The sequence below is a fragment of the Tiliqua scincoides genome, chromosome 8 (assembly GCF_035046505.1).
Source record: "Tiliqua scincoides isolate rTilSci1 chromosome 8, rTilSci1.hap2, whole genome shotgun sequence".
NCBI lineage: Eukaryota > Metazoa > Chordata > Lepidosauria > Squamata > Scincidae > Tiliqua > Tiliqua scincoides.
Window position 1 is genome coordinate 13802072 of NC_089828.1, and position 23702 is coordinate 13825773.

The following is a 23702-nucleotide window of genomic DNA, read 5'->3' on the forward strand; positions in this document are numbered from 1 at the left end:
TGGAACGTGCTGGAATCCCTAGCATGTATTCACTGCTGAAACAGAGACGCCTGCGTTGGCTCGGTCATGTTGTGAGAATGGATGATGGCCGGATCCCAAAGGATCTCCTCTATGGAGAACTCGTGCAAGGAAAGCGCCCTACAGGTAGACCACAGCTGTGATACAAGGACATCTGCAAGAGGGATCTGAAGGCCTTAGGAGTGGACCTCAACAGGTGGGAAACCCTGGCCTCTGAGCGGTCCGCTTGGAGGCAGTCTGTGCAGCATGGCCTTTCCCAGTTTGAAGAGACACTGCCAACAGTCTAAGGCAAAGAGGCAAAGAAGGAAGGCCCATAGCCAGGGAGACAGACCAGGGACAGACTGCACTTGCTCCCGGTGTGGAAGGGATTTTCACTCCCGAATTGGCCTTTTCAACCACACTAGACGGTTGTGCGATACCATAGTCTTTCGAGACTGAAGGTTGCCAACAACTTCCTCTCCAGCATCTTCAGGCCTTTAAATTTCATTATTAGTGTTACAGTGGCCAATCATCAGTCTAGCAGGTGGAGGGGATGTGGAGAGGAAGGAGGCAGGTCATTTTAATTAGCACATGGGAAGCTGAGGTTTATTATGGCGCTTCTCTGTGTGGTGGAGCAACTGTGCTCTGGCAATCAGGCTCTATTAAAATGCACTTGCTTCAGATTTTCTCATAATTTGCTCTGCAAAGAAAGGCATGAATCATGGGGGATATTTGGTGAATGATTTTTAAGGCAGCTTTACAGATTTATGATCTGACCAAATGATTTGTAACAGGGAATATGCACCATTCCTGCCAATGGGGGGGGGGGGGAGTCAAAATAATTCATTTTTTTCCCCATGTTAGCCCACTTTTGCCTGGCCCACAGGTGTACATATTTGGTCCCTGTTGCATATATGCATCATTGGGCAGAAACGGCTTAAACAGAAAGTTCTCTTCTCCCCCATCTTTGGGGATATGTAGCTTTCAGGACAATAAATGATGTGCTGGAATTTTAAAGTTATGGTGTTGTAAATTTTATATTCAAAGTTATCCCGTACAATGCACAGGTAAATCACTGGCCCCTCTCACATGGGCTTGATGCACATGTGACATTTTTGAATCTGCCTTAGTGTACTGAAAATGTCACCTTTGCTTCTAGGTGGCTGCACACTTATTTTAGACTTCAAGGTAATTCCTGAGAACAGAGATGGCCAACTGGCAGCCCCTGGAGCTATTTTCTGTGGAAGTGATGATGATGTAATCTCTGTATTGGGGGGGGCGCCTTGTATAACTTCACACATAAGAAGAAGGAAAAGAAACCTATTTTCAAATGTTAAGAAATAGAGATATTTTATCCTTCAGTATTAAATTTTTTTTTTAAATACAGCTGCCCTCCCCATATCTGTGGGGGATTTATTCCCTGCCCGTGTGGATACAGCAACAGTAGATAAAAGGGAACCCTACGAAATGTGGTACAGAAATACCCCCATTGTGCAAATAACTTAGGGCCAAATCCTATCCAACTTTCCAGCCCTGTGTTGCTGTGCCAATGGGGTGCGCATAAGAATGAGGCCTCCACAAGATAAAGTATTCATTTCCTTGCCTTAGGGCTGCATTGCCACTGCACTGGCACTGGAAAATTGGATAGGATTGGGCCCTTACCATGACGGAACTGAGCCGGTTCTAGTGCCTGCGCGCTAGATCAGGCTCAGTTGTCCCGCCCCCCAGCGCTAGCCAGCCAATCAGCTGGCAGCAAGCCCTGCTGCCGGCTGATAGGGGGTCAGCAATGGCAATCATTGCTAGCGTGCCCATACAGGCACGCTAGCTGCCTTTATCTGCTTGTGATTGCAGCCTTCCTGTTGTGGTTTCTAGGTCTCTTTGGCTCTTAGCTGACTGCAAATGGAAGCAAGAAGTGCTAACAGGAAGCAAGGCAGAGGGCTGAAAAGAATCATATGCTCATCGTAGAGTTTAAAGAGCATAGACTCACATTCTTAGCCTTTTGCCTTACTTCCTGGGAGTTCTGCTTCCCCCTTGCATTTCGCAGTCAGTAAATTCCCAGCGAGAGCCAGGAACAGCGAAAGAAAGGCTGCGGATTTTTTGAACCACGGATAATTGAAACAGCGGATACACAGGGGATCCCACATGCTCAGGCACCAACCAGATACTCAGCTTCAGAAAAGTAGCTGTATCACATGCCTTCAGATCATTCTCTTGGACCTATTTACAGCGGGTTTATGACTCCACAATTGTGGAACAGAATTTTTTAGATAAGCACATTTAGGGTGCAATCCTAACCCCTTAAGTCAGTGCTTTCCAGCACTGGCATAGCGGTGCCAATGGGTCATGTGCTGCATCCTGCAGTTGGGTGTCACTCACGGAGGCCTCCTCAAAGTAAGGGATTGTTTGTTCCCTTACCACAGAGCTACTTCTCAGAGCTGCATCGCCCTTACGTTAGTGCTGGAAAGCACTGGAAAACTGGAAAGCAGGAGGAGTGCTGGAAAGCATTGACATAAGGGGCTAGGATTGCACCCTTAGATATTGGAAATGCAAGATTCCATCTGTGCATTTGCAAAATGGTTGATGGTCTTGTCCCAGGTTTCAGTTCTTCCGGATTCAGGTGTCACAGGCTAATCAAATAATGATAGGCGTGCGACTGGAGCTTCTTTTCTGAAAGGGGAAAGGCTAAAAAAAACTAGGATACATAAGATACTCTCTGATTAATTGCCTTGTAGTGGTGAAAATAGCATTAGCTTGATGCTGGAAATTGGTGTCATCTCCTACAGTGAGGAAGAGCTTGTTAAAAGCTTCAGGGACTGCACAAATGGCCAAGTTAACAGATTTAATTTGTGGAGGAAATTGACAGAGTATAAGGACAAGTTTTTCTTGGAAATGGCCAGCGTTTGTGATTTATTGGAATGATCACCCTGGTTTTGGAGAGATTTGATTGATTTTCCTGAATTTTTGTAATCTGAGTGAATTTATTTATTGCTTCCTTCAGATTTAGATGCATTGAAAGAAAACAAGAGGAAATAGATCTTCCAAGTCAAATTTAACAAGTTTTTTTAAAAGCAAGCCCTGGGAAATATTGGAAATATTGAGAAACGTGGCGCATAGCCTGGACATGGGCAACTCTTCAAGTCCCTATTGCTGAGACTTGTCACTGCTTTCACTTACCAATTTCCGACAGTGCTGGAAGATATTTTCTATCCGTTTCAGTGACAGAACAAGGTTACAAACATCAACAGGCGAAGGCAGAGAGATCTGCAGTGCTGGGCTCACATTTTCCTGTTATCAGCAAGTGTGTAAATACACTTCAAGATTTAATCCATGAGTTTCCTGAAGCACCGAGATGAAAATTCCACGTGTCAGGGGCGAGAAGACAAATACGACCCTCAAATGAATAGCATGGAGGTCTTATTTATATGCAGCCCAAGTCCGTGTAGTAGATAAATTAAAAATCGGAGATAAGTTTCCTGGGTGCTTTTAACTGTAAAGATAGATTATGCTTGTACTTACTAACTGGCTGTGGTGTAGCTGGAGGGGGGTGGAGCATCCAGTCTGGCAGGGAGGCTCAGCGTGGCCGGCAAGCAGCCCCTCCCTTTGGAGCCATTCCCGGCGGGGGGAGCAAAACGGAGCCGTACGGACAGGCACGTTGCGAGGACAGGCATTTGCCCGTATCTGTTTCAGCTATCCATGGCGGGGGGGGTTTCCACAATGGACCCCCCTGTGGATATGGGGGCACCACTGTATATCCTCCCCTTACAAAATGTCAATACTTAAAGGAGAACACGCATCTATTATACTCTGGTATGGTGCATCTTGCTGGAGGCTAAGAGCCAAATCCATTCCAATTTTCCAGTGCTGGTGTAGCCATGCCAATGGGGCATGAACTGCATCCTGTGGTGGAGAAGCAGTCACAGAGGCCTCCTTAAGCTATGGGAACATTTGTTCCCTTACCTTGGGGTTGCATTGGGGTTGCCAGATGCAAGGGAGGGCACCAGGATGAGGTCTCTTGTTATCTGGTGTGCTCCCTGGGGCATTTGGTGGGCCGCTGTGAGATACAGGAAGCTGGACTAGATGGGCCTATGGCCTGATCCAGTGGGGCTGTTCTTATGTTCTTATTGCGGCTGCACTGGTGCTGGAAAATTAGATAGGATTGGGCCCTAAGAGCCCAAGCCTATGCATGTCTACTCAGAAGTCCCATTACAGAATGGGGCTTACTCCCAGGAAAGAGTGGATAGGGTTGTAGTCTATATATATATATATAGACTACAGTATGTGTGTGTGTAAAAATTCTTCTTCTGTCTGTCACTTTAATTTATGCAGCATTCAATGGTAAGTTTCAGGAGGATGTTAATAGTGAAAGTGTACTAATTGAAATGTTAATTTGTCTTGAAGAAACTGCAATTAGAAGAGCTGAAGGCATTCATCATCTGTGGGTGTTGTTAAAATTGAACTTAAGTTTTAAATGGTTTAGGCTGGAATTATAAACTTAAGGGAGATACTGAGCTGAAAGGGTCAAGTGTTTTATTACTGAATAGCTGCTTTGCCATATTGTATTCTACAGATAGCTAAATTAGACCTGCCACACCGAACAGAAGAACGATAGTGCATGTTCTTTATAATTCAGACGCCGACATGCTGAAAATTTAGTAAGTAACAAAGGGTCAAGTGTCTGCATGCTGAGTTTAGTGGAGGCTTATGGGCACTTTATCATATAGCAAATGACAGTTCCCATGATGCCTTTGGACTGCTGTCCTATTAATTGGAGGTCACTGAGTGGTGTTTTGCCACTGGTAAGAAGACTTCCTTCTTTGTCTTCATTGGACTCATTTAGGCAAGCACCTTTGCTTGATGTGTGATTCTATAGAGAGCATTTCACAGGGCAGAGAGGATTTTAACCTAACTTCACGTCTTATTTAAGGGTGATCCAAAATTCCACCCCACCCACCCCCATTATGAGGCAGTAGAAAAGGAGTTCAATTTCAGTGATGGGGGAGATGCTTAGAAAATTGTACAGGTGCCCTCCATTCCTTCTGCAACTGTGGATCCCTGAAACTGCAGATAGCAGCAAACGCGACTCAAATCCCCCCGTCATGATTATGACTCACTTCTCTGTGCAAATGCTTTGTAAAAGGCAGCTTTTTCTTCATTTTGGTTTGGAAGAGGAAGCAGGAAGCAGGAAGCAGGCATCAGGAACCTGGACTCTTACTGCGGGAGGATCAGTTGCGGACCTACCAGGTCTGATGGGGCAAATGCAGAAGCCTCTCTGCAGAAGCCTCTCTGCAGAAGCCTCTCTGAGGCTCCCGATGGGGTTGAAAACTGTGCATCCGGTTTTCTGGAAGCATAGTTTATAGCATTGGGAAACCTCAGACATGGGCTAAGGTCGCGTGAGGATCCATGAGCCTCAGGTGAGTAGGGAGGGTGGATTTTCAAGTGGAGGTAGCGGCAACAGCCCATGGGAGGTCACCATCGAAGACCTTTGCCCCAGGCATGGGGCTGGGAAGGTCCGCCGCTATGGAGGAAGCTACAGGAAGTGATTATGAGAACACTAACAGGATGTGGACTGTTAGCAGAAGACTTACTGTTCTTGCAATTGCCTCCTGTAGTATCCTCCAGCAGTATGTATCTAGGTTCTAGCTGCCTTTACAAAAGCTGCCTTCTTTTTTTTTTTGGATAGGAGAATTGACAGAAGTGATGTTTCCAGCATCTTACAAGCATATTTCCTGTACAATTAATTTAAAAACAACAAAATGGCATATCCTCATTGAAATCAATTGCATGGAGGTTGCCATGTTGTTTCCATACACTCTGTGCACATGGGTGTTCCATGAGTGGTCCGCAGGTGTGCCACAGGAATTTGGGGGACGCTCATTTATTAGTAGGGCCAATGGGAATGTGAGTCCCCCACTGGCAGCATGGTGTGCCTTGTCAATTGTCAAAAACCTGATGGTGTACCTTGGCAATCTTAGTGCCTTGGCAGTGTGCCCTGGGGTGGAAAAGGCTGAAAATCTCTGGTCTAGTACTAGAAGGTTAAAAAGAGCACAGCCAAAGTGTTTGCACAGAGAAGTGAGTCATAATTGCAGTTGGGTGGGGGGGAAATGTGAAAACTGTGGATAAGTAGAACTGTGGATATGGGAACCTTGGATACGGGGGTGCACCAGTATTTTTTTATATGGTTGCATACAACCACCAACTGAGGAGGTTGCCTCAGGATTGGCAGAAGTGCCAGCCTCCATCTGTCTGTCTGTCTGTCTCCTCAGCTCCTCCTTGGATTTGAAAAGGAAGAGGTGAATAGTGAGAAAGAGGAAGTGTGTAGGAGATGAAGGTAATGAGCTGCACCCAGGTGCCAGGAGTTCTTGGACCGGCCCTCCATACAACCAGATTTGTATGTTTGGGATTTTCCAAATCCCCAGGTGGAAATGCCCCAGAACATACTTCCGTTGCATGCAAGCCAAAGCTGTTGTGCTTTCCTTGTGATTTTTTTTTTCAGCCACCCCAAAATAAAATAAACCCAACAGCAGAAGAAGTGCCACCCTCTTCAACATGGCACTGTAGGATACTGGAAAGGAATTAGGAGACAAGAGCCCTCTGAAGGTGTGCTGTACCACGTGAAATGCTGCAGAGATTTGTCAGGCCGTGACCTGCTGTGGAAAGCCTGCCAACAGACGGTGTACACGTTAGAAATTCATTTGAAAAGAAATGCCGTCACCTCCCTATTGAGCCGTACAAAGATAGCAGCTGGCAGTCTTCAATCAACTGAAGCGGAAGATCTGACCTTTTAAAATGGTGGCATTTGTCAGGTAACCTGTAAATCGGGGAATTGTGTGTTGTCCCTGTTTTGTTGTCGTTCCTCCTCCTTGAGGCTTTCAATGTACTCACACATGGCTTCTAAAACACAAGGATTGGGCTTGCTTTTATAAAATGACCATCATAAGTGGTTGATGGGGTTTGAACTTAGGTTACCTGAAAGGACTGGATAGCCACATCTGTTGCCATTCATCTAGGGATGATGCCAAGGTAAATGACCAAGTTTAAATTCAAACCAAAATTGTCCTAAAGGGCAGGCATCCATATTTGATGTGTCAATATGTAAACAAAGTGGTCAATGTTAATTTGCTACCATATCCTTACCATATCCTGAAATACCCCCCCATATACCGCTGCTACTCTTTATCAATATTTATATCCTGCCTTTCAATGGAAACATAGGTTCATTGAATCATAGGGTTGGAAGGGACCTATAAGATCATCAAGTCCAACCCCCTGCCAGTGCAGACCATCGACAACTGATAGATGGTTATCCAGCCTCTGCTTAAACGGAGAGTCTCCCACCTTCCAAAGCAGATTGTCCCACTGTTGAACTGTTTGTACCATCGTATCAAGGTGATTCACAGTAAAAGGAACACCCCCCCCCCCGCAGTGCAAAAATTATTCATAGTGCAATCCTATGGTGGTTCACTCAGAATTAAGCGCCATTATGCAAGTCCGATAGTCCCAGGAAAGTATGCGTAAGATTGCACTGTAAAACAATCAGCAAAACATGTATTAAAATAGCAGTAGTTGATATAGTCTGGCAAAACAACTCATAAGACAGCATTAAAAGCCTTCTGGAAAAGTGTTTCCTCCACCAGAAGCATGCCCGAGCCTAATGGCACCTTGGGAGGGGTGACATGGTGATGTTCCCCCCCTGCTTCTGAAATAGCTTCATTTTGGAGTCAGACAGAGGTGAGAGAGGGTGCCCCACTTGCCACCTCAAGTGGCTAGTGTTGAGCACACTCCCTCCCTGAGAAGAGCCCATGAAACACCACGAATGCCATGGGAGGTGACCGCACCAGCCCTCAGCCACTTCACATGCCACTGTCCCCCACTCCACTTGAATTCAGGAAAAGAGGGGAATAACCTGATGTCCCTGGGGATGGAGTTCCATAATTGTCTTGCAGCCACCAGAGATCCTTTGCTCCTTGCATCAGCAGGGCCTGTGTGGCCAATCTCAATGACCAGATAGGTTCGTATGGGAGCAAGTGGTCCTTAAGGTAACCCAGGCCCAGTTTTTCTTAGGGCTATTGTTCCCAGAGGTCCAGCAGTGGGTGAAGCAGGTGAGATCATAAGCAGGTGGGATCATCTGGAGGGCCTCCTTTGCACTATGCATCTTCATCTACAACAAATGCACCTGCAGCTGGATCAAGGTGTATATGGGAAAAGACTCCCTCACCCCACCCTACCAGCTTTAAACTGGACAAAACCATTCCAGCATGGATTCTTGACTTTGGGATTCTTGACTTTGGCTCTGCACACATCATCTTTCAGACATCTTCTAATTGTGGTTAGTGACACGGTGTGGGGGAAAAATGAATGTGCACCAGTAGTGTACGAGTATTTGAATATCCATGCTGAACCCCCATGACTTAAATTAGTTTGATCTGTGAAAGGAGATTACTTGTTGGTCTAATAAATTGCACCTGAATTAGTTTGATCTGCAAAGAGATATTATTTGGGGGGGGGGTGATAAATTGCACCCAGTAGACCATTTGTCTGAATGTTCCGCCGAAAACGTAAGAAGAGGAATTAAAGAGACATTTCAAAGCTATCAGCGTCACTCATAGATGGATGCTTTGAAGAGATAGTTCATGTATTACTGGAGTTGTTTGAGAGATGTAAAAACGGGGATTATAGATTGCTAGAATCTGTGGCCATTTTTCAGTTTGGAAGTGGTAGAGAAAGAAACAATGAAAGGTAAATGGGGAAAAAAATCATGGTGATGATGATCGATGGTTTGCATGCAGCTTCAATCTGCAGAGCAGTGATCGTGCTGGAGCTAAACGAAAACCACCACCCAATCTCAGGTCCTCCTCTGCAAATGTTGATGCTGAATATTAGCTCCAACCTGGTTTATACAGGTATTTCTATACCGCCTTTCTTTGGTCGTCAGATTTCTCCTCAGACTTTAATCCAAAACGGTTTACATAGGCAGGTTGTTCTAAACCCCGTAGGGATTTTTACAATTTCCTAGTTCTAGTCTGTGATAGAATTCCTCATTCCAGCTGGATTCCTTCCCTGTCTGGCCTCTCTCTGGCCCTTCGCCTCCCACGTTCCACTTGAAGGCAACTCCTCTCTGCCACTGAGGGTCAGCTCATCAGTATATCAGCATGTCGTCAGTTCTCGGGTACTTCCGGTTGTTTTGAACTGGCAGCCTCAGATCTTCACGCATACAAGGCGGCAGCTCTGCCAACTGAGCCAGACCTACTTCCAGTGTGTCCCGACAGATTGCCATTCTAAAAATTGGGCAATATTTTAAAATTCCAGTGCTAAATAGTTTGAGAACCACTGCATTAGGGCCTTACCTAGTTCTACAATTGCCTAGTTCTAGTCTGTCATAGAACTCCTTGTTCCAGCTGGATTCCTTCCCAGTCTGGCCTCTCTCTGGCCCTTCGCCTCCCACACTCCACTTGATGGCAACTCCTCTCTGCCACTGAGGGTCAGCTCATCAGTATATCAGCGTGTCATCAGTGCTCGGGTACTTCCAGTTGTTTCGAACTAGCAGCCTCAGATCTTCACGCATACAAGGCGGCAGCTCTACCAGCTGAGTCAGACCAACGATGGGCTCCAAATTTGACTGGGCATCCATAGCCACAGGTGCACCAACTGATGGAACCATGACTGACCATTGAGAGATGGATGCGTGTTCAATTCCCTGTTGGCTACGTGTAGAAAGTCCTTAATTTGTTGAAGATTCCCTGACCATCAGGTTAGGTGGTGTGAGATGAAGAGTCAGGAATTCCCACCTCCAAGCACAACTGCTTCATGTGACGTGCTGCTCGGGCTACAGGTTGGAGCATTTTCCTAGGCTGTAAATGGTTCTTCAGTCAGCAGCATAGCACGGGGAGCCCAGAATCTGGGGCAGCAATGTCATGATGTCACATGGTGTTGTGATGTCACTTCCTGGTTCTCCTGAACGAGAGGCTCAATGAGAGTCAAGAAAAGAGGAGGAAGGGGGTGGTGGCCAGGTCAAAGAGGAAGTGGCGGCCAATCGGGAAGCCAACACACTAAGAGGCAGCTGCCATCATCTTGGCCAGGCCTAATGTGGCAGCCCTTCATGTGACACTCCAGTGTGACACCCAGAGTGTACGCCCCCCCGACGTGCTTGCTGTGCAACTGTCCTCAGTAGTAGAGTGATGCAACCCTTCCATGCTGAGCATTGGCTCCTCTCAACAGGAATGTGCAGGATCCGCCCCCCCCCCCATGGCATGTGTCTTATCTAAACTTGCGGACTTCCCTTGGAAATTCTCAGGTGCTTATCCTTCTGAGACCCTGAAATTTGCCAATTCACTTTTGTCACATTTGGGTGCCAACCTAAGGATGCACATAACCCTCTTGGGAAATTTCACGTGTCTTATACAAACTTATTTGGCTTACCTTGAAAATGCTCAGAAGTTTCTCATTAAGAGGAACCTGAAATTTGCTTTGAAGAACATTTTTTTTTTTTAAATTTTGTTGCCATTGCCACAAACATAAGGATTCTTGCTGGGACTTTTCCTGGGCAAGGGTAGTCTTTCTTTGCTTTGGCTTGTTCTGACTCTTGATGTGTCCCTTGGTTTGATCTCCCAAGTAAGCCTCTGTAGACTTTTCCCTCTGACTCTTGGGTTGAGTTCATTTCCTCCACTCCAGGTCCGACACCTGACACAACTACTGGTTGCTACTTAATGGCAACCTTGATACATAAAATGATATTTGAGTTGCATTTTTGGACAGCTGATATGGAATGGTGTTGCATGTTTGATAATAAGGCTGAAGCTCACTCTCTTCTGTGATCCTGATGGAGTCGGTAAAGTAAGGTCCTTGTGCAACATCCCATCATTTTTACTTTGTGAATTGATCTGTTGAAGTTGGGAATGTGTAAGGGGAAACAGGAGAGACATCTATTTGTACCAAAGGGAACCATTTTTGCACAATGACCCTTGCCTTGAATTGAAACAGTGCATGTCTGTGCAGTAGAATATACTGCATCTTTAGTTAAATTGAATTTAATGAGATGTTTGACCCTGAAACATTTAAGTGGCAATACAAAATTTGGTGGGATGAAAATGGTTCCATCTATTTACATGCCTTTTCGAACAACAGTAGAAAGCAGACAACCATTTCTGAGGAATTACGTTTATAATGTAGTTTTAGTGCACCAATCGTACGGCCTGCTAAATTGTACCATGGAGGTTCATCTTTTGCTCTGATTTTCTTTTTTCACAGTTTGCAAATTGTCTCCTCATAATGACTTCAATTAATTCAGCCTCAGCCAATCAGCAGAGCATAAAGTGAATGTAAACAGTTGTGAACTATGTTTTGTGTTTAGAAATTAAACTTATATTAATTATGACTTCATTAGGAAACTTGGGATCAGGGAATTAGACATATTTTTTTCCCCCAGAGAAGCCATTTCTCTATTATTTATAGAACCGCTACCCAACAGGGGTGACACTAGGGTTTTTTGTCACCCATTGCGAGAGTTCATTGTGTCACCCCCATGATGGACCACCTGCCATACCAGACCATACAGAATAAATTACAGTATCATATGCATAGCCTTAATGCAGTTACATCATTGGTGTAACCCCCATTCATTGCATTCATACATTCATTTAAATATACCACATCACAGGTCACCCAACAAAATCAGTAACCAACAAAAAACCAAGTGGCCAACTTGATGATACTCAAACAACAGACGCAAACAACAAAGTTCTAATATTAGCTCTGATACATGGAGATGAGAGCTAACATCTGATTGGTTCTCTGCTGGTCATAACAACACCTCATTGGCTCTCAGAACAATCAGCCTCATTGGTCAGTTTTGAGTGATGGAAATTCATTTTTTTGTTACATAAGGTAGTTGTGTGTTTTCCTTTTACGGTTTTTTGGCCATAACATTTGATAGAATACAAGTATTTCAATGTAGTTTGTTTCATTGCATTCTGCATTACATTATCCATCAAATAACATGATATTATTATTGGAAAAATACCAAGTTTTCACAATTTTGGTCAGTAGTGGTGTCCCCCCGTCCCCCCAAGTGTGGCACCCGATGAAGTCTGCTCCCCTGAACCCCCTATCAACACCACTGGTACTGAAGCCTAAATATTGTCTGTGTATTGCCAAAAGCTTTAACTGTCTTATTGACACATACAGACAGGGATGAGTGGCAGGGAATGTCACCCACAGCCTGCTTGACTGCTCTATGGCTAGGGGGAAGGGCTAACCACTCTTCCCCCAGTGCTGTGGTGCCATTCGGTCTCCCCAGCCACTGCAACAATGGTTGGCATCTCTAATTGCACCCTAACAGCTCAATCCTATGCATGCCTACTCATAAATTAATCCCATTTATTTCAGTGGGACTTAGTCCCATCTGAGCAGGATAACAGACTTAGTTCATATCTATGTCCCCTGCTTTTTCCCACTTTACCGTAACTTCCCATTCTGTCTTAATACAATTTATTTCTCCCTGCCTGTAGGCAGGGCCTCTTTTCTTGTTAATTTTTTCCCCCCAATGCTCATCAATTGCAGACACTTGATTAATAAATAATAGTACCTAATGACCATGTCAATGAATCTTTTGAATCATGCATATAATCGATTGCTTTGACCAGATGAGACTCTGTCCAAACCAATAGGTAAGATTCTCATGAGGATCAAGCCAGAGTAACATGTCAACTGCCCAGGATCAAAAGACTTGATAATAAAATTTGTCCAGTGCTTTTTAAGGTTTGGATCCCAAGATGGGCTTGGCCATACCAAGTGAGAAAAGTTCGCAACACAGCATGGGAGATGAGTTGTTGCTCAAAGAAGACTTTCTCTTTCCTTATCCACTCTTCCTTCCTTTTTCACACAAGTGTATCTACTTTGATTGCATGTCTGCAGACAGGGTCTTGTCATTGTTAATTTCATGCTTGTTCCTAAAATGGAAAAAGTGACTGGGTGATGAGACTGGCTCTTTGGCTCCTAGGCACCTCTCTGTGGTAGGCTTGTACTGACACTGCCCAGAATTGGGTGTGGTCGCCCAAATTGCTATAGGGGGAGGTAGACGGGCAGCTCTGTTTCCCCCATGTAGAACTCGCACGACCTAGTTGTTAGGCCCTGTTGCAATTTATGGTGTAATTAAATAATTAATAAAGTGGCCCTTTGTACCATATGCCTGTGCCTGTGTCTTTATTGGGGGGTGCTGGGTAAATAGATATTTGATACCTGTTATGGTGTATGGGTAGACAATAAACATTAGTTTTGGGGCCAATGTAATTTTTTTATTTCCTGTTGGTTACATTCTATACACTCCATCTTTTGTGGTTTGTCATTTTCGTGTAACCTAATAGCTTTGGATTGTCTTATTTGCCTTTTATCTTTGACTATTATTTTTGTTATGGGTTCTGGCCAGTTCAAATGCATTCTGCGACTGCAGTAAAGATCAATGGTGACACTTTGTGCTGTCACAGCTTGAGCAAGCCTTAAGACTGCAAGCCGTCAGCCAAGAAAGTGACTGGTTGATTTAAATCAGTATGTGCAATGCATTCCCTCCCCCCAGCCTTTCCCACTTCCTGCTTCTTGGGCTTCTTGCCCCCTTCGGGTTGCCAGGTCATGATACTGCAGTGACAGCAGAAGTCATAACTGACAAAATTCCACTTCTGTGCAAGTCTTATGGCCCAATTCTGTTGAATGGGAGTGCCGGCAGAATTTGGTGTTCCACCAGCACTGGCTGCTGCAAAAGTGCCATAAAGCACTTTGGGGCAGTGCAGGGAGCCATTGTGCCAGTGGGAGGGGCCAGAGCCTTCCCCCATGTACCAGTGGAGCGATGGAGGTGGAGTGACGGAGGTAAACCTGGCAGAGGGGGCAGAATGGGGCAGGGGAGGGCAGACTGGGAGGAGATGGGTACACTGGGTTGGGCAGTAGCAGACCTGATCCACCTGAATAGATCAATACAGACTTGCACTAGTGATATCCTGGCCAGCAGATTTCAGATTTCTAAATCTTACATTTCCTTCCTTCCTTCCTTCCTTCCTTCCTTCCTTCCTTCCTTCCTTCCTTCCTTCCTTCCTTCCTTCCTTCCTTCCTTCTGTTCCTATGCCCCGTGTGAGTGCTTACCCCAGCCCTACATTCTTTCTGGTTCCTTCTTTCCTCAGCTCCATTCATCCGACATCCATTAGTCCTTATCTTGCTACTTTCAACTACTCTGTCCCGACATCCATTGGTCCTTATCTTGCTACTTTCAACTACTCTGTCTAAGGTTGCCAATTCTGATTGCAGCTATTTCTGGAGCTTTATTTTCCAACCTGATCAAATGCTGAAACTTCCTAGAGGCCTTCTTACAATCATTATGATCTCAGTAGTCACCTGGAGATTGATGCTAAACTCTGGAGACTCCAAGACAGTCCTGAGGGCTAGCAATCCTAACTCTGTCCCTTTCAGCCATCGCTAAATCTTCTTTAACATTCCTGTCTTCTCCCCTCACAGCACAGCAAAGACAGGTGAAGCGTAGAGACTAGTTATAACACTGAGGAACCAAAATTTGTATACAACTTGCCAACCTCTGTTTAGGTTCTTCAGATCATCTGGGCTGCAGTACCGTCTCTGGCCATCACTTGGGTGGCATTGCTGTGCAGCCAAAATAAATCCAGCAATTCCTTCTGCCTGAGAGCTGTCCTGACAGCCTGGGTACCTGGGCCTGAATTCTGGAGGCTCTGGTTTGAGAGCCCCACTTGCCTTACACTGTGTAACTGTTCCCAGGAAGAAGAGACAGCGATTTTAATGAAACAAATACAGTGACAGTTAATTTGATTGGAGACAAAGGGGAATGTTATACAATAAGCAGTCTTTTTCAGGCTCCCCCCCCCCCCCAAAGTGTCAACTTTATTTTGATGTCGGTCGGTAAGGCACTTTCTTGTCTCCAAAATGCAAAAGCCACTTGGGCACTTCTCATAAGATCTCCATTTTAACAGCTGGATGCAATAATCCCCAATACCCATTAGGGATGATTTTAACGTCTCGCAATTACCGCTGTGGCCTTTGGAGAAGTTAAATCTTTAATAACACAATTTTAGTAGCAGCATGAGTTTCATTAGAAGAGGAAATGGTAAGATACAACACCTTTGGTTGCAAGTGAGTTTGGGACATGGTGCTAATGAATAAATTAATACATCAAAGGAAATCACAGTGAAGAAGATTTTTTTTTAAAGAAGATACAGAGCAAATCCTACAATCTAGCTGTAACTTAGGGGTTTGTATGTGACATAGACAAAAACCCCTAGAGTTTTGGATACTCTAGGGCAGTGGTTCTCAAACTCTCTGGGAGAGTTTGAGAGCCAGTAAGTCTTTGCAGGGGCGGGGGAGGAGGCAGCGGGGGCAGGGGGAAGGCAGCGGTGCGACCCCCAGAATTGCGCCACTCAGGGGGCTGCACGGACTTGGGTGCACTTACCCAAGCCACCTGCAGCCTCCCCGGGGTGCAGGGAGCCCAGCGTGACTTCTGGCAGGGCTCCCCACAGCAGGGAAAGTGGATGAGGAGCGATCGCGCCCTGCCCCCGCTAAAGTGGGAGTGGAGTGCGATTGCTCTGCATCAACTTTCCCTGCTGCGGGGAGCCCTGCCAGAAGTCGCGCCAGGCTCCCTGCACCCCGGCGAGGCTGCAGGAGGCTTGGGTAAGTGCACCCAAGCCCCTGCAGCCCTCTGAGCGGTGCGATCCTGGGGATCAAGCTGCTGCCTTCCCCCCGCCTCTAGGCTGCCCCTGCCCCTTAAGGGGGCAGAGACCAGAGCCCTGAGGCTGGGGCATCGTGACACCCCAGTTTGAATAGCACTGCTCTAGGGATACACAAAACCCTAGTGTGGAATTATCAAGAACATTAGAAATGGGAAATTATAAAGAACATAAAAAATGTTAGAAAACTCCTATGACTCAAGTCAGATCGAAGGCCCATCAAGCTCAGAATCCTCAACAACAAGGAGAGAAAGGCATCCCTGTCTCCATCCATTGCTCCACTACAAGTGGCATTCAGAGATGTACTGCAGCTGACTGTGGAGGTAGCACATGGCCATAGCCAGTAGCCATTGATAGATCTGTCCACCATGACTTCGTCCAAACCCCTTTAAAAGTTATCCAAGCTGGTGGTCACAAATACCACAGGCTAATTGTGCACTGTGTAAAGATGTACCTCCATTTGCCTGTGCTAAATCTCCCGCCAATCATGGAATGAGTCTTTCCAGGAGAATTGTGAGAGTTCACTTTTCTCTCTCCACACCATGCATAATTTTACATGTTTCAATCATGTCACCTGACAGTCGCCGTTTTTCTAACCTAAAAAGCCTTAAACGTTGTTGTCTTGCCTCGTAAGGAAGGTGTTGCTGTCCTCCGAGGATTTTGGTGGCTCTCTTTTGCATGGCTGGTCTGTCATGCTGTACGTTCTAAAACAGGGAAGAAATATAAAACAAAGAAAGGGAAAAAAGAAGGGGGGAATCCATGTTAAAAATGTGCTTCTAAAACAAAAGCAACTGTAACCCTGCACATGCCCGATCTTGTCTGATCTCGGAAGCTAAGCAGGGTCAGGCCTGGTTAGTACTTGGATGGGAGACCGCATGGGAATCCTGGCTGCTGTAGGCTTATACCATAGTCTTTCGAGACTGAAGGTTGCCAATCAAAACAAAAACAAACCCCAAAATGAATTTTGACTGTTTATGACAACTGTGGGAAAGTTGTTATAAAACAAATAACAAGCAAAAGTGATCTGGCTGCCTCTCCATTAGCATGTGGGAATACTGTATGTAGGTATGTACACCCAGTTGAGGCAACAAATGATTAGAGGATAAAAGAAATACAGTGCGCAATCCTAATGTGTAGATGGGCCAGTGCAAGTCCCCTGTGAAGGCCCAGGAGTGTTGCAAATGTGTTGTAAGGCGTGTTTTTGCTTCCTTGCGAGCAGGCTAGGCTGGTGCAAGGATGTGTGCTGGTCTCCCTGCACTGAATCCCAGCCTGGCGGGGGTATGTTTGCACTAGCCAAGGGCTGCTAGCGCGGGGGGTTCAGGAGGGTGGTGGTGGGGGCAGAATGGGTGTGTTTTGGGGCAGGGGAGGGTGGACCAAAGGGTGGACCAAGCCCGGGAAGGGAGTGGGACTGGACTGTGCAAACCTTGGCCGTATCCTAACCCCTCTCCTTGCCAGCCCAGGGTTACGCCGATAGGGGTGGCTGCCACACTGCATGGGATAAGGAGAAATGAATTCCCTTGCTCTGAGCTGTGTGGCAGCCACCTCCTACCCTCTGCTTGATATGGCACAGGCCACTTGGCCTGCCTAATCCAGCACAGGATTGGATTGGGCTGATGGTCTCTAAAATCTGAATACAGGAGGATCTATTCCAGGCCCTCCCCCTGCCCACAGATACAGAAACCATGGATATTGGTGAACCCTGTCTCCATGACCCCCATGTGCCCCTTAACATTGTTTAGAGCCTTACAGCTGCAAAAACCAAGAGCTTTTACTGTGCTCTGTGCGGCGTCCGTCCAGTGCTGCGCTCAGTGCCGACTGGCACTGGCCAAGTTCTGGCACCAGCACTGACTCCTCTCTGGCTGTCGTGCCTTAATGGAGCTCAGCGCCACTGCTGGCCTCTTTAGGATTAAACCCTAAGTTATATCTCTGAGTGAAATAAATAACACTGTTTTCAAACACCTCGAGTTATTGGACTGTTCTTGGATACTCAATATAGACAAAGATAAATCGGTTTAGGATTCAAGAGACTCTATCTCCATCCATTGACTGGACTAACATTAATTTAAGCAAGAGTTAACTTAAATACACCTTAGATACGGTGATAAAAAACTGTGCCGTCTTTATCTTCGTCTCTGGCCTTTACCAAATGCATGTATGTATATTTAATGAAAACCTCTATCTGTGGGTCATAAATGAATATTACCGGCACCATTTTACTTATACGGCATGATGTTAAAAGTCTATTTGCAAAAGCAATTTGTACCTTCAATGATCGACGTTTGGCGAAAATATCAGCAATCTCTCAAAATGCGGAGAAAATTGTCATGTAATGTTTGCCATGATATATCAAATTATACCCCATTTGGGGGGCCCTGCCTGTAATTTGAACTCATACTTCATCTGTTATCGGAATAATAGGAAGTGAAGGAGATGAATGTCTGGCAGAAAGCCTGCCAAGACTGACGAACAACTGCGAGGGGAAAAAAAGGAGCAAAGTAAGACCACAATTCAAATGCTCAAAATGATGGGTGATTTAAACACTCCCAGTAGTGTTGGTGACCAATGCCTCCTATCCCAAAGGAACCCCAGGAAAACAAACAACATGTTCGCTCTGCCTGATCTCATAAACATTTTCTTATAGTGTTATTCATAGTCTTTGATGGCGCAGCAGTGAGGAAAAAGGATAGCGTGTGGTCCTGGATCTGACTTGGAACCTGGATAACAGCACCCATATCAATCTGCCTGGCCTTTGAGGTTTGCCACTGGGGCTCTTCTCTTTGATCTGCCATTGATAGAGAGAGGTGTGGGGGATACCAGGTACAGGGGCTTTCCAGTCATGGCCCCATAGTTTTCACACTCCCTTTCAAAATAGATCCAGGTGGCCTGTTCACTTGTTCTTTTTTCTTTGTTTTGTTGTTTTAAGGCCCAGGTTTCAAAATCTTCCCTGTTTCTGAGTTCTCATTTGCTTTCCAATTTTCGCCCATGGAACTGGGGCATATGTGCAAAATGCAACGTACATGTCAATTGCGGAGGAAAGAAGGTATAAATATGTACTCCTTGATAATGAAGATTCATCCTCTTTTAATGCTTTGGATTATCATCATGAATGTTGATATTGCTTTTAAGACCTGCAGGTATATCATTCTGCCTCCACTCTCCAGTTATTCATTCCTACTCCTTATTCTGCTCCACGGCAAATAGTAATATGTGTCAATGAATTCTTTGATTTCCCCAGAGACTGCAGTTCATCACCTGTATTTCACACGCACACACACAAAAATTGAAATTCAGAAAATGACTTTTCACCTACTAATTCTAGAGCAATTTAAATGTTTGGCAGGAGGAAGGAAATTATGATCTGTACTTCGTTACATTAAAAAAAATAAAACTAGAGGCAAGAAGGTTAGCTGAATAAGGAGAATAAATTTAGATGTCTGCAGTCTTATATCATGTGAACAGAATGAGTTTGACCAGTGGTTCCCAAACTTTTTAGCATCGGGACCCATCTAAAAAAAGTCCACTTTACTGCTATATTCCCCTCCCCTCCAATCCCTGCCTTGGAAGAAGCATGTCAGTTTTAAAAATTTAGTACTGAATACTGGACTGATAGTTCAATCCTGAGCTGCCCAGTGCGCGGAATTGCTGCAGCACCAAAATGGCAGCCACGGCACCCAACGCGCATTTGTTGCCTTCCTCCAAGTAACGGAAGCTGCCCTGCAATGAGGCTACTTGACACAGCTATTCAGCTGCTGCAGAGTAAGGATGCCTCATATTGGGCCACGAGGCCAGATACGGGACTCCAAATCCGGCAGAGCTGAGCTCCACCAGTCCTGGCCGACTCCCTCCCTCCCCCGTCATGCCACCCCTCACCCTCCACCAACCCCAGAACAACTCCTCCCCACTTCCCCCAGCCCCGACTTACCTCTCCACCACCCAGCAGTCGTGGACTGCCGGTCTCTGACCAGCACTGTCTCAACATGGGCTTGTGCTGGGCCAGCTCTGACTCTGGGCCAGAGTGCTTTGGAGTGCGTCAGGGCACGCCAGCTGTGAGTTGGCATACACTGCTCTGGACCGGGCCCTGAGTTAACTGGCACCCTTTTTATTTCCAAAACTTGGGATGGGTGGGTTTCAACCATTTTTTTCCCTTCCTTGTCGAAGCAGCATTGTGTGTTTATTAACTATCTCACACCTTGCAAAGGCTGATTCAATATGCAAGTAAATCCCTTAGAGCAGCGTTTATCAAACTGTGGGTTAGGTGGGTCGCGAGCCAACTTCAGGTGGGTCCCTATTCATTTCAATGTGTATTTTATTACTAAAATTTGATTAAGATTGAACTCTTCGGGATGTTTGGGGAATTTTTTTTGAAAGAGATAAGCAACTGATTGGGAGGGTTAGAGGGTTCTTCTTTATTTTAAATAATTGTTTAAACTTATACTCACTGTAAAGTTTTAATTACTCAAGTGATTGATTTGATTTGATTTTGTCGTATGGGGGTTGCTAAAAATCTTCCGGTTTGACGATGTCACTTCCGGCCATGTCTTCACTTCCAGGTTTTTATTTATACAAGTATTTATACAAGTATTTCTATACCGCCTTTCTTTGGTCGTCAGATTTCTCCTCAGACTTTAATCCAAGGCGGTTTACATAGGCAGGCTATTCTGAACCACCGTAGGGATTTTTACAATTGACTAGTTCTAGTCTTTCATAGAACTCCTCTTTCCAACCGGATTCCTTCCTGGTCTGGCCTCTCTCTGGCCCTTCGCCTCCCATGCTCCACTTGACGGCAACTCCTTTCTGCCACCGAGGGTCAGCTCATCAGTATATCAGCGTGTCGTTGGTTCTCGAGTACTTCCGGTTGTTTTGAGCTGGCAGCCTCAGATCTTCACGCATACAAGGCGGCAGCTCTACCAACTGAGCCAGACCTACTTCCGGTGTGTCCCGACAGATTGCCATTCTAAAAAGTGGGTCCCAGTGCTAAAAAATTTTGAGAACCACTGCATTAGGGCATTACCATTATCTTTGGATTTTACAAGTTGCAGAGCGCTGGGGATCCTACAACCCACTTCTCCCATCCTTTTGCTTATCCTGCTTGTTACATGAAGCAGAGGTCTATATAATTTAAAAATATGACAACTCACTATTTGATATTTTCTTCCTTTTTTGGTTGATCCGAATAAAAGTATTTACCCTACATTGGACTATAGAAATTCTGGTGTTTTCTGCGGTGGGGGGGGGGGGGAGAGACAAAGACCCAAAAGATGTCCAATTTACATTTTTCCTCATTTGTAGGGAATGCGTCGACACTCTGGGTACAGTGCAGCTGCAGGGGAAAGAAAAGTCTCAACAAACAAACAAACATTTATTATTGTCAGGCATTTTGTTTGTTGCATACATTCCTTTGTGTCTCAAACCGTGGGTCCTTCAAGAATCGATGTGTTTTGGGAATATATTGTACAAGAACGACTTGATTGGTGAGATTTAACTCCCACACGATCCCTTTGTTGTGCTTTTGGAAAAAAAATGAAAATCAAGGTGCTTTGTTGGAATGGAAAGCTATTATCTAAAATGGTGGCATTAATAAAACAGATTAAAAACGTAGGTGGCTGTTCACAAAAGACAGTGAACTCTCAGATTCTCAGTAAAAGAGACTTTGTAAATTTAATTCCTTGAACAGTGAGAGTTTTCAAGTGTTCTTTTGGAGGAGATAGCTGTCTATACATTTCGTAAGTACGTTAAAGGACGTGTTAATTTCCAGTGTGAAAACTGAAACTCTTCCTCATGGCATTGATAAGCAGGCTACATGCAAACTTTGATTGAATACATACCTTAGTTGACAGATATACTATGTTGCATTATGAAATGGTCAAGATGTGACTTAGATTGGCGGTCTTCAACGTTTCAAGAGTTGGAGAGTTGGGTCACAGCAGAAATGCCTACTTTTAACATGGGACCCAGTGGCCTAGCTGAGGGAATCTGGCACCTGGGGGCACAAAAAATTGTTAACACCCCTTTTGAGGTGTTGGGGTCAAATGCCCAGAATACCCCCTGAGGACATCCGGGAGGTGGTCTGGCTTCGGAAAGCCTGCTGAAAGTTGGTTGGCACCCCCTCAGGGCGTGGTATCCAGGGCAATGTACCCCCCCACTCCTTCATAGCTACATCACTGATGGAACCCACCTTCAAGAGCCCATGAATTCACTGGTAAAGCTGAGCAGTAAAGGTGGAAAGGTCTCAAGCACCCATGGAGAGAACCTAGTCTGAACCTCAGAGCAAACTGATACTGGCAGCATTACCATAAACTACCTGAGGTTGCATCACAATTAACTTCTGCCTTCCAACCCATCCTCGAGCAAAAGTGAAGCATTAAAATTATATGTGGCAATTGCCAAATCTTCCAAGCTTGCAAAATGTGAAAGGACCTGCTTTTTCTCTTGGGCAAGTTGAAGAACTTGCATGTATAATTTTTTTCATTTTTAAAAGAACTACTTTAAAAAAAAAATTCAACACTACTGAACAACTGAATTAATTAAAAGTCTATTCCTCTCCCCAGGAAACCCTAGATATTGTTTTTCTGGAAGGATCTCTTCCAGAATTCTTAGCACCCTCAACAAACTACAATTCCCAGAATTCTTTGTGGGAAATTATGACATTCTGAAGCCCGCAGATGCCAATGGAGTGGGTCTCAGACCCAGCCCAACCCAGAACAGGGCACCTGGGCTTCCCAATAAGCCATTGTGGCACCACCAGGAGCATCGCATTGGGCCCAGCATACATGGGGTTGCAACCCACCGCACATGGGCTCACAACAAATCAGTGGGACATGACCAACAGTTTGGGAAATGTTGAGATAATGCCATGTGAAACACTTTGCATCCTTAGAAAATGGATGACAAATGCTAAGTGTGATGGCTAAATATTCAGAAGAAGTTTGTTTGAAGAGGATTGGCTTCCCCTGGCACCACAGAAGGAACCCACCTCAATTCCAGTGAAAGGGATGCCACAACTGAAAAGGTGCCACTTTGGAGTTGTCCTCAAATGAACCTCAGATACTGGGCAGAGTATCTGTGGAACCATAGAAAATATCCACCTTAAATATTACAACAAAATGTTTAATGAAACTCTTGGCAATCTCCCTATGCTATCATCATCAACACATCGGGTGACAGTTCACCCCTTTTTGTGATATGTTCATTGACAATTTCTTGAAAGTGGGTGAGACATCCTCAGATGTTTTTCCCAATCTGTTATTTAGTGGCATAATTGGATCCATTATCACCTCTTTGCAGTCATCTCAGCAATTTCTTTATTATTAAAATGGTAGCTGTGTGATTACAGGAAATAGCTAGACATCACAGCTAATTTATGACAGTACACACATGCCAGTGGCATGATTCTTGTCTAAGCAGTAGCGTAATCATTAAAAGTTACTCACTGTGTAAACTCAACTTCCTTTTTTGGCACTAAGATGCTGAATGGGTGTGATCTGTGTGTGCCCTGAGTTTGGACATTTTAGGCTATGTGACTACAGCAAAAATGTGTCACAAGATTGCAGGGATCTTGGTTGAATCAGGTCGTTTTGACTGGAGCTGCACAAAAACACTGGTTTTGACAACTGACTTGAGTCGTGAAAGTCACTGACCCTGACTCAACTCACAGATTGGAACCAGTGACTCTAATGAGTCTAGACTCAAAATAACTCAAGTCCCTATTTCTTGTGTGTGTGTGTGTGTGTGTGTGTGTGTGTGTGTGTGTGTGCTTCTTCTGAAGGTGGAATTGTGATGTGAACTGGGGAGAAGTGGCTGAGGTTCGTATGGAACCAGTTGCTTTTCTGTACTGCTAAACTAAAAGAAGGATAAGAATAGGTCCTCAGTTTGGCTGTACTTGTCGTAAGAGGCGACTAAACAGCCACCGGGTAGATGGGACTCGTCAGCCTGGGAAGGCAGCTCATCTGAGAGAAGGAAAATTCTGATCCCAAACCT